The 16,625-nt window shown below is 35.9% G+C and overlaps 1 long non-coding RNA gene across 1 annotated transcript in view; it reads right to left on the reverse strand.

The window, feature by feature from the left end:
- Window positions 1-4,750: 4,750 nt before the first annotated feature.
- Window positions 4,751-16,625, reverse strand: part of LOC118763198 — a 19,980-nt gene continuing 8,105 nt past the window's right edge. The window contains exon 3 of the long non-coding RNA XR_004998949.1: window positions 4,751-4,896. This is a non-coding gene — a long non-coding RNA (uncharacterized LOC118763198). The remainder of the gene's footprint in view (window positions 4,897-16,625) is intronic.

Genomic DNA, 16,625 nt, shown 5'->3' on the forward strand with positions numbered 1-16,625 from the left:
GTTCTGACTACATCTGTCTGGCCATAACTAGAACTCTTTTGATAATAGGCCTGCCTGACCTGAAGGCTAAACAACAACAATGGCAACAACAACAACAACAACAACAACAACAACAACAACTAACGGTCAGTAAGCTGTGGATAAGTCTCGGCATGGTTGCTTGACTTGCTAGAAATAGAAACCAAATCTTCCTCAAATCAAAACCTCTAACATCTGAAAAATGGAAGGATACACATATTAGAAAATGTAGTCCTGAATATTATGTCTGAATAAAAGGCTACAACTCTTTGGATCCAAGTTTCATTCGGGGATGACATAGAGTTGAAATAATAGTGTCATCATCATCATTATCATCATCAACAACGACAACAACATCAACAACATGTAGTTGTCATGAGAAGATACCAGACCCTATAGGAAGGTTACAGGTGATCGACTAGCATCCATCTTATATGCAGAGATATTCAAATCACCTCTGCTCAACACTTCACGTAATCCCTGTGTCTCCAAAAGCTCCTTAAGAGATTAGAATACACCAAGGATATATACAAAAATGAATTTAAAACTTTTTAATACCAACCTGCCTGAGACCATCACTTGTTTTTGATACAAACTTCTTTTGAATTAAAATTGTCTAAATTAAAACCTTCTATCAAAATCTCATGTTATGCACCAAACACCAGCTTAACAACAAAGTGACGAAGTTGTTTTACTTAATTCTTCACTATTTTTAAAATTAACTGAAACAGGCAGAGTATTTCAACAAAAGAATGGTAAAGAAAGCATCAAAGTGGGCTTCTGATTACATTCAAGGAATATGGTATGAAAAGGTGAGAGTTGGCTTTTGCTTACAGTCATTATTTCAACATATACACCTACCGATAAGAACCAGTTGAATACCAGGGTCAGTGTAATTGACTTACTACTCCTGAGAATGAGTACAAGACAAAAACCTACATCCGTCTGCCAAGCCACAGCAAGCCAGTGTGACAAAGCAGATTCATCAAACCAGTATAATCCCAAGCTTGAATGCATGCCTGCACACCAGACCAGGGTTGGTGGAGAGAACAGCCTGAGGCCTTCATCCTGTAGTAGATTGAACATGAACAACCAAATCCAATATGCACCTACTCATTAATATACATTTATGTATATTTGAAAGTGATATATCTGCTTCTGGATATGGTTTGCTCTTTGCTCTATGTCTTGGTGTTTCTAAGAACAGAATGGGGAATTAGATGCTTTGCTATCTTCTCTAGATAAACATAAAGACCATTATATATATGTTTATGGATGAGAGAAAATAATTAATTGCAATGTTTATATTTTGCCCCAGTGGTGTTTTTGCAGCAGAATCGAAATGAAATGCTTTCGACCAAGGATCAAAGCTTAGTTGTGGACTCATGCACCAGGAGCTAGGTTTATGCTCTGGAATACTCAAGATCAGGTATGGCTGTATGGTCAAGAAGTTCACTTCTCAATGATGTGGATTTTAGGTTCAGTTCCACAGCACAGCACCTTCAGCAAGACTCTTTCACTGTAGCCTCAGGCCAATCCAAGCCTTGTGAATGAATTTGATAGAATTGAAATTCAAAGTAAATCATCATATACGTGTGTGTGTGTGTGTGTGTGTGTGTGTGTGTGTGTGTGTGTGAGTGTGTGTGTGTGTGTGTGTGACTGTGGGTGTTTTTCCATGTCATTCATTTCAAAGAAAAGCTGTCACCTACAGAAAATGTTACTCTGTGGTCAGTTCTCTGAACTACAAATCACCTGCTTGCTCGGTGCCTTTGACATAATAAGGAATAAGTGATTCATTTCTTGAAAATTAGGAAAAGGTTAATGACAAGAGGAACATCTGACTGTATAACAATGATTTGTAAACAAGTAAGGTGTTTCATTTGTTTCCTTCACACCAAATTCCTGAGCAATGGGACACAAACAAACATCATTGGTGCCTAAGCAGGCTCAGTGCAAAGATACACAGAAGCAAACACACACACCAATACATATTTAGGTTTATGTGTGTGTGTATACATATATAAATATTACACACACATGCATGTGTGCACATACACACATACATACACAAATAGACCACACACACAGACACAGACATACACCAATATACCACGCGCACATAAATATATTATGGACTTCTGTACAGTTTGGGTAATCAAAATTTTAGAAGGTATTGGCGAACACAAAGTTGTAATAGAAGAAGCTTGTCCTAAGTGCAACACAGGGAAATTGAACACAGAACCCAAGAGTTGTAAAGTGGATTTCTTAACTACACAATCATATTTATTAAGATATTGATTCATAATATAGATATGAGACTGCGAATTTTGGTGAAGGCATGGTTTATCATACTGATAAACAAACAAGAACGTATTTCATTGATGCCATGCCAGAAGAATGAGAGTAATTATTAACACATCAATACATATAGTCAGTGCAGGCATGGGTGTGTAGTTAAGAAGTTTGCTACTCAACCACATGGTTTCAGGTTCATTTCCACAGCATGGCACCTTGAGTAAGCATCTTCTACTACAGCATCAGACTGATCAAAGCTTTGTGAGTTGTTCAACAGACAGAAACTGAAAGAAGCCCATCAAACATGTATGTGTACATATACATATATATGTATATATGTATATATATTTATATATATATGTGTGTGTATATATGTATGTGTATATATATATATATATATATATATATCATCATCATCATCGTTTAACGTCCGCTTTCCATGCTAGCATGGGTTGGACGGTTCAACTGGGGTCTGGGAAGCCCGAAGGCTGCACCAGGCCAGTCAGATCTGGCAGTGTTTCTACAGCTGGATGCCCTTCCTAACGCCAACCACTCCAAGAGTGTAGTGGGTGATTTTATGTGCCACCAACACAGGTGCCAGACGAGGCTGGTGAACGGCCACGCTCGGATGGTGTTTTTTACGTGCCACCGGCACGTAATATATATATATATATATATATATAATATATATATATATATATATATATATAATTGACTGGCCCCCTGCCCCGAAATTTCAGCCCCTGTGCCTAGAGTAGAAAAGATATTGCATGTGAATTGTAAATGTAAATGAGTGTCACTGTCATACAAGCAGTGTCATTCATTTCCAATATTCTGAGAAAACATTCCTGGCCATTGGGAAATATTACATTGCTTGGAAACTGGTAAGGGTTGGTGGCAGGAAGGGCATCCAGCTGCAAAGAATCTGCTTCAATAAACTCCATCCGACTCATGCAAGCATGGAAAAGAAAGTGGTGATAATGATGAGATCCTAATACCCTATGGGTGGAATCGAGTGGTAGAAACCATGCAAAAACTCATTATGTATTACTTATTTCTTTATTGCCCACAAGGGGCTAAACATAGAGGGGGACAAACAAGGACAGACAAAGGGATTAAGTCGATTACATCGACCCCAGTGTGTAACTGGTACTTAATTTATCGACCCTGAAAGGTTGAAAGGCAAAGTCAACCTCGGCAGAATTTGAACTCAGAGCGTAACAGCAGACGAAATACCTATTTCTTTATTACCCACAAGGGGATAAACAAGGATAGACAAAGGTATTAAGTCTATTACATCGACCCCAGTGTGTAACTGGTACTTAATTTATCGACCCTGAAAGGTTGAAAGGCAAAGTCGACCTTGGCGGAATTTGAACTCAGAACGTAATGGCAGACGAAATACCACCAAGCATTTCACTCAGCGTGCTAACGATTCTGCCAGCTTGCCGCCATTCATTATGTATTACTGTTTGTATTTATGTCATGTCCATTCTGTGTTGCTCTAAAATTTAGTGGTGTGACATACAGAGATCGGTAAAATAAGTCCTGGGATCAATATGGCATATTAAAAATGGTGCCTAAGCATCATCACTGTCTAATAACTGAGACCAGTAAAAGAATATCTTCATACATATTAATAAGCTACAATACATGCATATGTATGTGTGTGTATCTTGTATACATGAATATGCATTTTAGCTTATTAATATGTATGACTGCCTGATTAATATTTATTAATATGTAAGTGCATATTTGTGTGTGTATATATACGCATCTGTAAACATAATCTTGTTTTAAAGACTAAATAGATGTGTTGAAGCTATTAACCTATTGATAATGAAATAAACTAATACAAGTGCATAAGTACATATTTTAGTTTAATTATCTGTATGACAATGCATTAATATGTATTAATATTTATGTGTGGTGTACTTATGTGCATATATATATCTATGAACATAACACATTGTTTCAAAGACGACTCAATGGCTGGATGTTTAAGTTATTAACTCAAAGGCAATAAGTTAATAACTCTGTTGTTACTATTACAGTTATGTGTTTCGAAACAAATTTTCCTACTTGCCTACAATGAATAATAATAATGATGATAATGATGATGGTGGTGGTGGTGGTTGTGGTGGTGATGATGATGATGATGATGATAATAACAATAATAATAATAATAATAATAATAATAATCGTAATAATAATGATGATGATATGATGATGATGATAACAAGAACACTCAGAGAGGGCAAACCTCTGCCCAGGTAACACCAACGTCCTCTCAACGATTAGCCAGAGATGCTTTTTAAAATGAGAAAAGCTGAAATAAACTCAACTGCTCTCACAAACAAAATACTAAAAATGAACCCGACCGCTCTCAAAAATTAAGTAAAAAAAACAGGAAAATAATCCAGAATCCTTGTCCGGTACTGGATCGATTCCAAAATCAAATCATTTTGTGCCAATCATGAGGCCAAACATCCCTGAAAGTTTCATCTGAATCCATCCAACGGTTCTTGAGATACTTTGTCCATGCACAATCAAACACGACTGAAAACAATACCTCTACCTTCGCTAAGGCACAGGTAATAACAACAACAACAACAACAACAATTATTTCTGATTTAGGTTCAAGGTCAACAATTTTGAATGGAAAAGGTTAGTCAATACCATTGACTCCAGTACCAGATTGGTACTGTATTTTGTCAACCATGGAAAAGATGAAAGGCTAAGTTGACCTCATCAGAATTTAATCTCTAATAATAACGGCTCTTCATTTTGGTACAAAGCCAACAATTTTGAGGAAAGGAGGTTAGTTGATATCATTGACCCCAATACTTGAGTGGTACTTTACTTTATAGACCCTGAAAGGATAAAAAGTGAACTTGACTTTGACGGCATTTGAACTCAGAACATAAAAAGCCAGAAGAAATACTGTAAAGCATTTTACCCAAAGTCCCAATGATTCTACTAGCTCACTGCCATAAAAACGATGATGATAATTATGATGATGATGGTGATGATGATGATGAGGAGGAGGAGGAGGAGGGGAAAATACCATTCCTTTTCTTTTATAAAATATCATCTCCATCAATTTGCATAAACATGTAAGTTTCTAAATTTTCAAAAATATCATCAAATTCATGCATAGAATAGGACCACATAATATAACATTGTGAAATAAAGTTTTCCCTTAATATCACAAATGTCTCTGTAAGCTAAGAAGATTACTAAATAGATGGGAGTTGAACTAGTTCCTTCCTTTAAATAGATCTTGTGTCAGTTTTGGTGATAAGTGTTCAAGGTGTTCAACCAAGTAAACTTATCTATTTATTGAAATATAATGTAAAGTGAAAGTGTAATTCCAATGTAATTTTTATAGAGAATCAGTATGACAAATGTATAACAAATTTGGATCTTTGAATGTCACAGGAACAGTCCATTTAAGAAGCTTCCATATAGTTTCCATCAACCAAATTTCACTCATGCAATTTGGACTGACCCAAGGTTATAGAAGAACTCATTATCCAAGGTGAAGTATAGTAGGCTTGAACTTGTGAGCTCATGATAGTGAAGCAAACTATTTAAACATTTAGCCACTCTAGAAAGTTTCAGTTCCCTTCTACACATTTTAGAAGGAAATTGTTCATTAGCAGACACCTTCCTGGCAGAAAAAAATGAGGTCTCTTTCTTCAGAGACTATGAAATATCTTTGGCACCATCAGTTTTCAATTATTTTAATCCTTCTGATGCAAGCCTGTTGAGTCCATCTCTGGTTATAGGATACAAATTTCCTGTTTAAAGGGATCTAAATTAAAATCTTCCATTAAAAATTTCATGTTAATTTACGTTCCAAATATCAGCTTAATTATTCTTTTTATCATCAGCATTTTGAAATTTTGTAAGAAGGATGTAGTTGATTGATTGACCCCCCAGTACACAACTGGTACTTATTTTGCCTACGCTAAAAGGATGAAAGACAAAGTAAGTCTTGGAGGGATTTGAACTCTGAATGTAAAGCACCAGAAGAAATGCCACTAAGTATTTGGTCTGATGTCCTAACGATTCTGTCCACTTGCTGCTGTTTTTCCAGCTTCCGAGCTAAATTATGATCGTTATTTTGCTAAATACTTCATTAATTTACAGACATTAATTGAAATGAAGATTCTTTTATTCTTTTACTTGTTCCAGTCATTTGACTGTAGCCATGCTGGAGCACTGCCTTGAAGGGCTTTAGTTGAACAAATCAATTACCGTCACTTAGCGGTTCGGCAAAAGAGACCGATAGAATAAGTACTGGGCTTACAAAGAATAAGTCCTGGGGTCGATTTGCTCGACTAAAGGCGGTGCTCCAGCATGGCCACAGTCAAATGACTGAAACAAGTAAAAGAGTAAAAGAGTAAAAAGAGAGTACCTAGACTTATTTTTTAAGCCTAGTACTTATTCTATCAGTCATTTTTGCTGGACCACTAAGTTACAGGTATGTGAACATACCAGCACTAGTTGTCAAGTGGTGATGGGAGGACAAACACAGACACAGAGGCACACACACATAAAATATACATACATACATACATACATACATACATACATACATACATACGTACACACACACACACACATATATATATGGCAGTCTTCTTTCAGTTTCCATCTACCAAATCCACTCACAAGGCTTTGGTCAGCCTGGAGCTGTAGTAGAAGACACTTGTTCAAGGTTCCATGCGGTAGAACTAAACTCAGAACCATGTGGTTGGGAAGCAAGTTTCTTACCACACAGCCACACCTGCGCCTAACGGTGATGAAAGGGTTAATCTGATCAGCAGTTTTAACTATCATGAAATTTTATTTATAACACATTTTCTTTCCATCAAAATCAAAATCAAGATATATGCATATAATATATGGTACTGACTAACCCTTTCCCCTCAAAACTATCGATCTCATTCCAAAATTATTTATAATATTCAGATGAAAATATTTTCGGAGCCTCATCAGGATTAGAACTCAGAGTACAGGGCATTAGAACATATACTGCTAAGAATTCCACCTGATGCTATAATGACCCTTTCCAATTTGCCACTACACAACACCTTAATGAGCTACTTATTAATCAGAATGTTTTGGTTGTTTTTGTTTAACCCCAGGTGAGCCCTGATGAAGGAGACCTATGATCAATAGGCATTCCAGCTATGACCACTCCATTACATTGTTTTTTGAGACAGTTCATGTAGGATCATATTACTTCATGTGATCATTTTTGTGAAAGAAAGGATGATGTTATTTCAGGGAGACTTGACTGCTACATTTAGCATGCTGAGTGATCACATAAAGGCCCTACCCTCTGTCAGCACATGAATTATTGTTGTTGTTATTGTATATCACTTGTGGTCTACCTCTATGTCTCCTGCCGGTTGGTTTGCCTTGAAGAATCTTGCCATGATACCCTTTCCTTTGTAATTCCAAACATGTCTGTAGCACCAGCACTGTGACCTCTCCACAAGGGAAAGTAGTGGCTCAACCTGGATACACTCACTGAGCTATGCAACCTGTCGGGTAACATAAGTCCAGAAATCCTCATTTCAGCCAAAGGAACATCATTTTGGCCATAGGAACCCCATAGTAATCACACTCTTTTAATCAGTACCCAACATTCATGCTCACAGGTAAGGCACACTTGAGAATCTAATAGAACAGTTTAAGGGTAGTTACCTCTGAAAGGACCCTGTGGAAAGAGGTAGCTGCAGAATCTACCCCACCACAGCTCTCCCAGAATCAGAAGGCAATGAAAATGGATGGCCGGATGGTTATTATTGCATTTTTACTTCTTTTTGTCCTTATTTCACCATTTTTCAATGGGAAAATAAATAGTATGTGAAACTTTTAATACTACTTTCTATTAAGTTTTCAGTTATATGTCCATTAGAGCCTCAAACATAATGCTTTGCAGGTGTGGCTGTGTGGTAAGAAGTTTGCTTTCTGATCACTTGGTCTTGGGTTCAGTCCCATTGCATAGTACCTTGGGTAGATGTCTTCCACTATAGCCTTTGTGAATGAATTTGGAAGATATAAACTGTGTGGAAATCTGTCGTATGTAAGAGTGTGTGTGTATGTGTGTGTGTGTGTGTGTATGTAAATGTGTTTGTCTTATGTTTGTCCCCACAACCACCACTTGACAGCCAGTGTTGGTTTGTTTACGTCCCCATAACTTGGTGGTTTAGCAAAAGAGACAAATAGAATAAGCACCAGGCTTTAAAATAAGTAGAGGTGTTGATTTGTTTGACTAAACCCTTCAAGGTGGTGCTCTAGCATGGCCACAGTCTAATGTCTCTAGACTGCTGTAATTGACTCCAGTACTGAACTGATTTTCAGTTACATCAACTCCAGAAGGATGAAAAGCAACATGGATCTAATGAGTGTTTGAACTCAGAACTTAAATCGACATAACTAAAATACTACAGAACATTTTTTAACAGTACTTAACTGGTGTTCTATTATATCAACCCTTGAAGGATGAAAATCATTTTTGACCTCAATTGTGTTTGTACTCAGAACTAAAAGACTCATAACTACAACGCTGTGGGACACTTCTAGCAATTCTGCTATGGTCTAATCTAATCAGTATTTGAATTCAGAACTTAAAGGGACATAACTGAAATACTAGAGAACATTTTTTTTTATCGAAATCAAAAATGGAAATTGTAGCTGTGGCCGATGCCAGTACTGCCTGATTGGCTCCCGTGCTGGTGGCACGCAATAAGCACCATACATGTGTGGGTCGTTGCCAGTGCCGCCTGACTGGCTCCTGGTGCTGGTAGAACGTAAAAAGCGCCTTCCGAACGTGGCCGATGCCAGCCTGCCACCCCACCTCGACTGGCTCCTGTGCCGGTAGCACGTAAAAAGCACCATCCGAACGTGGCCGATGCCAGTGCCGCCTGACTGGCTCCCGCGCCGGCGGCACGTATAAAGCACCCACTACACTCTCGAAGGGGTAGACGTTAGGAAGGGCATCCAGCTGTAGAAACATTGCCAGATCAGACTGGTGTCTGGTGCAGCCATCTGGTTCACCAGTCCCCAGTCAAACCGTCCAACCCATGCCAGCATGGAAAACGGACGTTAAACGATGATGATGAAGAAGAAGGATGAAAAGCATTTATGACCTTAGTTGTATTTGAAATCAGCACCTAAAGGCTCATAATTTAAGTACTGTAGGACATCTTTTTTTGTCCCAGTAGCACTCTGGCAATTCTGCTTTGGTCTAATCTAGTTTTTATGTAATCAGAGATTTTAATGCATATCTACCTCACTACGAAGTACTGTATAATGCAATACAACACAGTACAGACAAGCATCCTGGCTTTCGACACACAGCTTGCCTAGAATGCAACAGAAATAATTGATAAAAAGAAAAAGAAAGAAAACACCTCACCTACGTGACTAACAGATGTAATACACGCCTGAGTGTATCAGTTACAGGTGTGTTAGTTCTAGTATGACAATTAACCCCTTTAAAGGGTTTCTATCTGTTTTCTGGCTTTTCTTTCTTTCTTCTGTTTTTACGAGAGTGGTGGTAAGTGGGAGCACTATAGGAGGTGAATGGTACGTGTGTCCTTCAACTTCTATCCCACCCCGCTCACTCTTTCCCCCCCCTCTCTCTCTCTCTCTTTCTCACTTTCTCTTGTTTATTTTATTTCTTCAAAGAAGTGTTTTCATAAGATCAAAGAAATAGTAGAGACAGGTACGCGCGTGTGACTCTAGCGACAAATATGGTTGGATGCTAGCGTGCAATTATATATATATATATATATATATATATATATATATATACATACGAATTTATAGCTAGTTCAGAGTTCAACAGCATATTTTTCTATCACCGTTACTTAATTATTATTATATAAGAGATTATTACCATCATCATCATCATCATCATCATTATTTAAAGTATATGGTTTCTGTCAGATGAAAGCAGCAGCAGCAGCGACAATAACAACAACAACAACAGGAATGATTAATAAATAACAACTGTTAACTACCGATGCCCTGTTATTTAATTAATCCACCTAAATTGTATGTTTCATCAAATGTCTCTGTTGTTGTTGTTGATGTTATTTTCTTGCAGAGCAACCAACCTCGATATGTCACATAGGAATGGAGGGGTTTTTTTCATTGTTTTGTTTAGTTTTTTTTTTTAAATTGTATTGATATTATTATTATTATTATTATTATTTTATATTTTCCAAGAAGTGTTAAGTTCAGTTGCAGTCTACAAGTTTCAGTGGCATCATTTGGAAACCGATACTTTCCGATAAATAGCTATGATGATAGGGGAGACAGAAAGAGAGAAGGAGAGAGAGAGAGAGAGAGATGGAAGAAGAGAGAGGAAGGAAGAAAAAGGGCGAGAGGAGAAGGAATTAGAGAAGCACTGTGCATCATTGACAATGAAGATGACGATGATGATGACGATGATAATGATGATGATGATATGAATAATGATGATGGTGACGATAGTGATGATGATGATAATAAAAAACAACAACAACAACAGTAACCAACGGCAATGCTTATTCGACTGCTGAGGGTATTTCAGAATAACGGAGAACAAGTATTGGGTTGGGGGGGGGGAAACAGAAGTGTGTGTAGTGGTGGAGGTGGGGGGTCGGGGATTAAAAATAAAAATAAACAATAAAAAAAAATTCCGGGGATTAATTCTGACGGAGAATTCGATCGATGTGGCGGTGGCGGTGGTGGCGGTGGTGGTGGTGGTGATGGTGGCGGCGGCGGCGGCGAAGGTGATGGTGGTGGTGGCGGTGGCGGTGGTGGATGACAGGGCCGCTGTTGTTGTTATTGTTGTTGTTTGTAAAGGTGGATGGAGGTGGGGTGGTTGTGATGAAAGGCTGTTATTTAGTACAAAGCTACTAACGGTGATCCGATCCCGATCCGATCCGATCAGATCCGATCAGATCCGATCGTGGTGAAAAAGATGCCCTAATTTTTTCTCTCATTTATTGACAAATCTTGTCAATCTTTCCATATTGCAACATGTAAGCTTGGTCACATGACTCGCCCCGGCGAGAATGAAGTGAAAGCGACTCACCCCATGTGACAAAACGACTTCTGGAGCAACAACAACAACAACGACAACTACAACTACAACACCGATAGCAACACAAGGGAGATGCTCAATTTGATAGCTCGATTTGCTAAAAAATATAGCCGTTAAATCACCCACAAATCACACCTTATCGTAAAAAAAAAAAAAAAAAAAAAAAAAATTCGTAAAGGAAAAAGTAGAAATGGAAATTTGATTTGTACCGTTTCTGCCAAGTATTCTTAGATAGCCATATACAAACCCATACACACACACACACACACACACACACATATTCACACACGCACACAGAAGGCAAAATACCTATTTCTTTACTATCCACAAGGGGCTAAACACAGAGAGTTCAAACAAGGACAGGCAAACGGATTAAGTCGATTATATCGACCCCAGTGCGTAACTGGTACTTATTTAATCGACCCCGAAAGGATGAAAGGCAAAGTCGAAAAATACAGACTGGATGATCATAACAGGAATGTCTGGTTTATAGGTGTACCGGATCAGAATTTGACCTGAGATTAAAGAGTATCATCCAGAGAAGAACATGGAAGACACGTGTTCGTCACCTCATTACTCGCCCTTGTCGCAATCTAAGCAGACATTATTATAGTTAGTCAATGGGTTTATTAATTAATAAATAATAATTATTATTATCATTATTACTCTTAATTTTATTATTATTATCGTTATCAGTAGTTGTATCTTTATCAGGAATAGCAGAAGTGGTAATTACACTGTTGAGGGTCGGAATATGGGGTTTTTGGGATCCTCACAGCCAAATTCATTGACAATTAGGATTTTGAAATACCTCGATAGGTTTACATTAGTCCTTCACCCCTTTTCATTAAGGTTACGTTCAACAAGGTATAAAATAAACAAGAAACAAATAGATAAATAAATAAACAGCCCAGTTTTCTTTTTTTTTCCTTCTCCATGATTTTCGTATTCATGTGAAGAACAGATGAGTGAGAGGTGTCGACCGTTCCAATCAACCATGCATAATATACGAGTCTCGCAGTTACATAAATTACACTTCAATTTCACTGTTATTCTTTCGCGTGCGTGTGTGATTGTGCGTTTTTTTTGTTTTTTAGTCGGAATTAAAAACGTGCGTGGTGTGTGTGTGTGTAAGATGACTGTGTGTGTGTGTGTGTGTAAGATGATAATACACACGCGCGCATACACACAAATATTTAAAAGGAAATTTTGTAGAGACATTTGTTCCAACGCAATTCATTGCAGAAAACCATACGCACACAGACACACACACATATACAGAGATAGAGAGAGAGAGAGAGAGAGAGAGAGAGAGAGAGACAGACAGACACAGAGGTGTGTATATAATAATATATATATATATATATATATATATATATATATATATACTGATATTCCGTAAGAAAATTGAAATACCTCCCTCGTTCACCAAAGAATTAATTTAAATTTTGTTAGAATAGGGCAATTATATATATATATATATATATATATATATATATATTATATAGGTAGGTAGATAGATACAGAGATAAAGCTATAGATGTGTATTCGTACAGATAGAGAAATCGATAGACAGATGTGCACACACACATATATATGTATGTATGTATGTATGTATGTATGTATGTATGTGTGTATGTATGTATGTATGTATGTATGTATGTATGTATGTATATACATAGAGAAACAGCTTTAGATTGGTTCAATATGGTGTAACTACACACACACAGACGAAATAGAATGGCTCCATACACAGTGTATATTTTTATATATGGCTCTCGGTGTGTGCGTACAGACAGTGGCGTAAATTACGAACATCACATACATTACGATATACATACACACACCCATATATATATATATATATATATATATATATATATATATATATTATATATATAGTACACACACACATGTATGCATATATACATACGTATATGATGGAGTGGGGTATGACTGTATTGGAAATCAAATACAGACTTAATTATTAACGTTTGAATGAACAACATGTACCACATATAGGTTGTAAATATATTAACCCTATTTTCTATACTCAGCTGAGTGCCAATCTAACGACCATCTCCTGCCTATTCCTACTTCCATATACAGAGAATCCACAAACATATGTATGAAAATTTACATACATACACACATGTACCTATTCACGCATAAACAGATAGATAGATAGATAGACAGACAGACAGACAGACAGACAGACAGACAGACAGACAGACAGACAGACAGACAGACAGATAGATAGATAGATAGATAGATAGATAGATAGATAGATAGATAGATAGATAGATAGACAGATAGAGATAGATAGACAGAGATAGACAGAGATAGATAGATAGATAGATATATTAGACAGATAGATAGATAGATGGATAGATAGATAGATAGATGGATTGATAGATAGATAGATGGAAAGATAGATGGATTGATAGATAGATGGATAGATAGAGATAGATAGATAGATAGATAGATAGATAGATAGATAGATAGATAGATAGATAGATAGATAGATGGATGGATGATGGATGGATGGATGGATGGATAGATAAGGAGAGAAAGAGAGAGGGAGAGATGGAAGGGGTCTTTTTGAAAATGTTTATTTTGAAGACAACACAAAATTGTTCGCATTTTGTTTCTTATTAGCAGTATTAGTTGTAGTAGTAATAATTATTTCATATTTCCATATAAAGTCTAGACTGGAACAATAACGCTCTTAGTACACACACATACATACACGTGCGTGTGTACGTGTGTGTATGTATGTATATATATATATATATTATATATATATATATATATAATATATATGTAGAGAGAATAGACAGCCAGATAGATATTCGTATATTATATATATATATATTATATATATATATATAATATGTATATATATATATATATGTATATATATATATGTATATATATAATATATATATATGTATATATTGTGTATATATGTATATATATGTGTATATATGTATATATATATATATAGTATATATATATATATATATGTATATATATATATATATATATATATATATATATATGTGTATGTATGTATGTATGTAGTATGTATGTACAGAGAATAGTCAGTCAGATAGATTCGTGTGTATATATATACATACATACTACAACCCACACAATACATACACATACATACATACATACATACATACATACATCGACACTGTTGCATTGCCGAATAGAACCGAAGACTTGGGGCTAAGCATTCGTTCGTGCTCCATTCCTGTCAATATGGTCTGTTGATTCCGTCCAGACTTTATCTTTGGCTACTGTTGATCCACATTATTATGAAGGCACTTCATGTTGCAAGTGACAACCATCTCCTTGTCTCTCTCTCTCTCTCTCTGTCTCTCACTTATATGTTCTACATATAATTACATTCAATGAAACGAATTTGGCTTTGACATGTTCAATTATATGTATACAGTAGCAGAAAGGAAAATGTGTAGAAATAAGAAAGATCTTTAGATTTTTGTATGTTACGATCAAGGTAATGTATTTGTTATTTATGACAAATGTAATGTCAGTCGGTATCAATAAAAATAATGGTAATATAACAATAATAATTTCTTTTTTATTGGCAAGAAGGACCCAGGCGTTAAGAGAAAATGGGGAAAAAAACTCATAACAAACACTGATGGATTTCCATCAAGGAAAAAACATGGATGAGACCAACAATGAATGAATAACAATAATGTAGATTGCTATAATTATATTTATTATTATTATTATTATTATTATTATTATTATTATTATTATTATTATTATAGACGTTAATAATGAATATATTTAGTAAGAATGAAAGCCATGGGAGAAGGAGAAAGAAAAACGCAACTGTCCATGGCAGTCGGTTTAAATGAAATGAAAATAACACGTTCACACACGATTATTTGTAATTGTAAAGGGCCATGGAAGGGATGAATGGATGGTTGATGGACCAGTTTAAGGAACCATACGTAAAATCGTAATTCAGGGACCAGAAAAGCGTTAAAAACCAAAGAGATTACATTTTTATTCTTTCTTGGATACGAAGATACATAAAGCTAAACAGATATATATGTGTGTGTGTGTGTATCTATATATACACACACACATATGTAAATGTGTGTGTGTGTGTATATATAGGGAACAGGTCCTTTTTTCTTTTCTTTTCAAAACGCGCATTAAAAACACGTTTACGTTCTTACTTTCACCATTTTAAAGATTTCCCCCCATATTTTTGAGTCCCTTCCATGCTTTCACCCCCCTACACACACACACGCACTCATATATATATATATATATATATATATATATATATGAGTGTGTGTGTGTATATATATCCACATGAATCTGTTGTTTATATTAAAAGTATTATTTGTATTTTATAGAAGGGGATACATAATATCTTTATTTGCGGATAATATAAATAAATTACACGATTTTAATTTTCTCGTTTATTTTCGCTTTGCCTTTTTCTTTTCTCATGCGTGTTTAATGAAAGAGATACTTAAAACATCAAATACAACTTTCACCAGACCCTTAAATAATTATTATCAACCAATTGAGTAATAAAGCTAATAATTACCATCATTATCACAAACATCATCGCCATAATCTTTACTATCATTATTATTATTATCCAATATTTTAGTGCAATTATAATTGTTTAACGTGGTCTCTCTTCTCTATCTATCTATCTATCTATCTATCTATCTATCTATCTATCTATCTATCTATCTATCTATCTATCTATCTATATATATATATATATATATATCTGTGTCTGTCTACTAATCTGTTGATTCATCTACCTCTCCACGCACACACATTCAGTTCTCTATACCATGCCAGTTCTTATAATCATATGTTTTTGGTCTCTGCAAATAGAAACCCTTATTTCTTGATGTAAACCATTTGTGGTTAATAAAGAAATCATCATCATCATCATCGTTGTTGTCGTTGTTGTTATTGCAGAATTTCTATCGCCATTGATACGGGACAAATGGTTTTTTTTTTTTTTTTTTTTTCTTTTGAACGGTATTTAGTTACGTCCCTTTATGTTTTGAGTTCAAATCCCGTCGAGGTCAACTTTGCCCTTTCACTTATCCTTCCGGTGGTGGTAGTTATGAGGGCGGGGTAGAGAGAATAACATAAATAGCAGCCAAGTGCTTGAGAT

Source organism: Octopus sinensis, linkage group LG4 (genome assembly GCF_006345805.1).
Source record: "Octopus sinensis linkage group LG4, ASM634580v1, whole genome shotgun sequence".
NCBI lineage: Eukaryota > Metazoa > Mollusca > Cephalopoda > Octopoda > Octopodidae > Octopus > Octopus sinensis.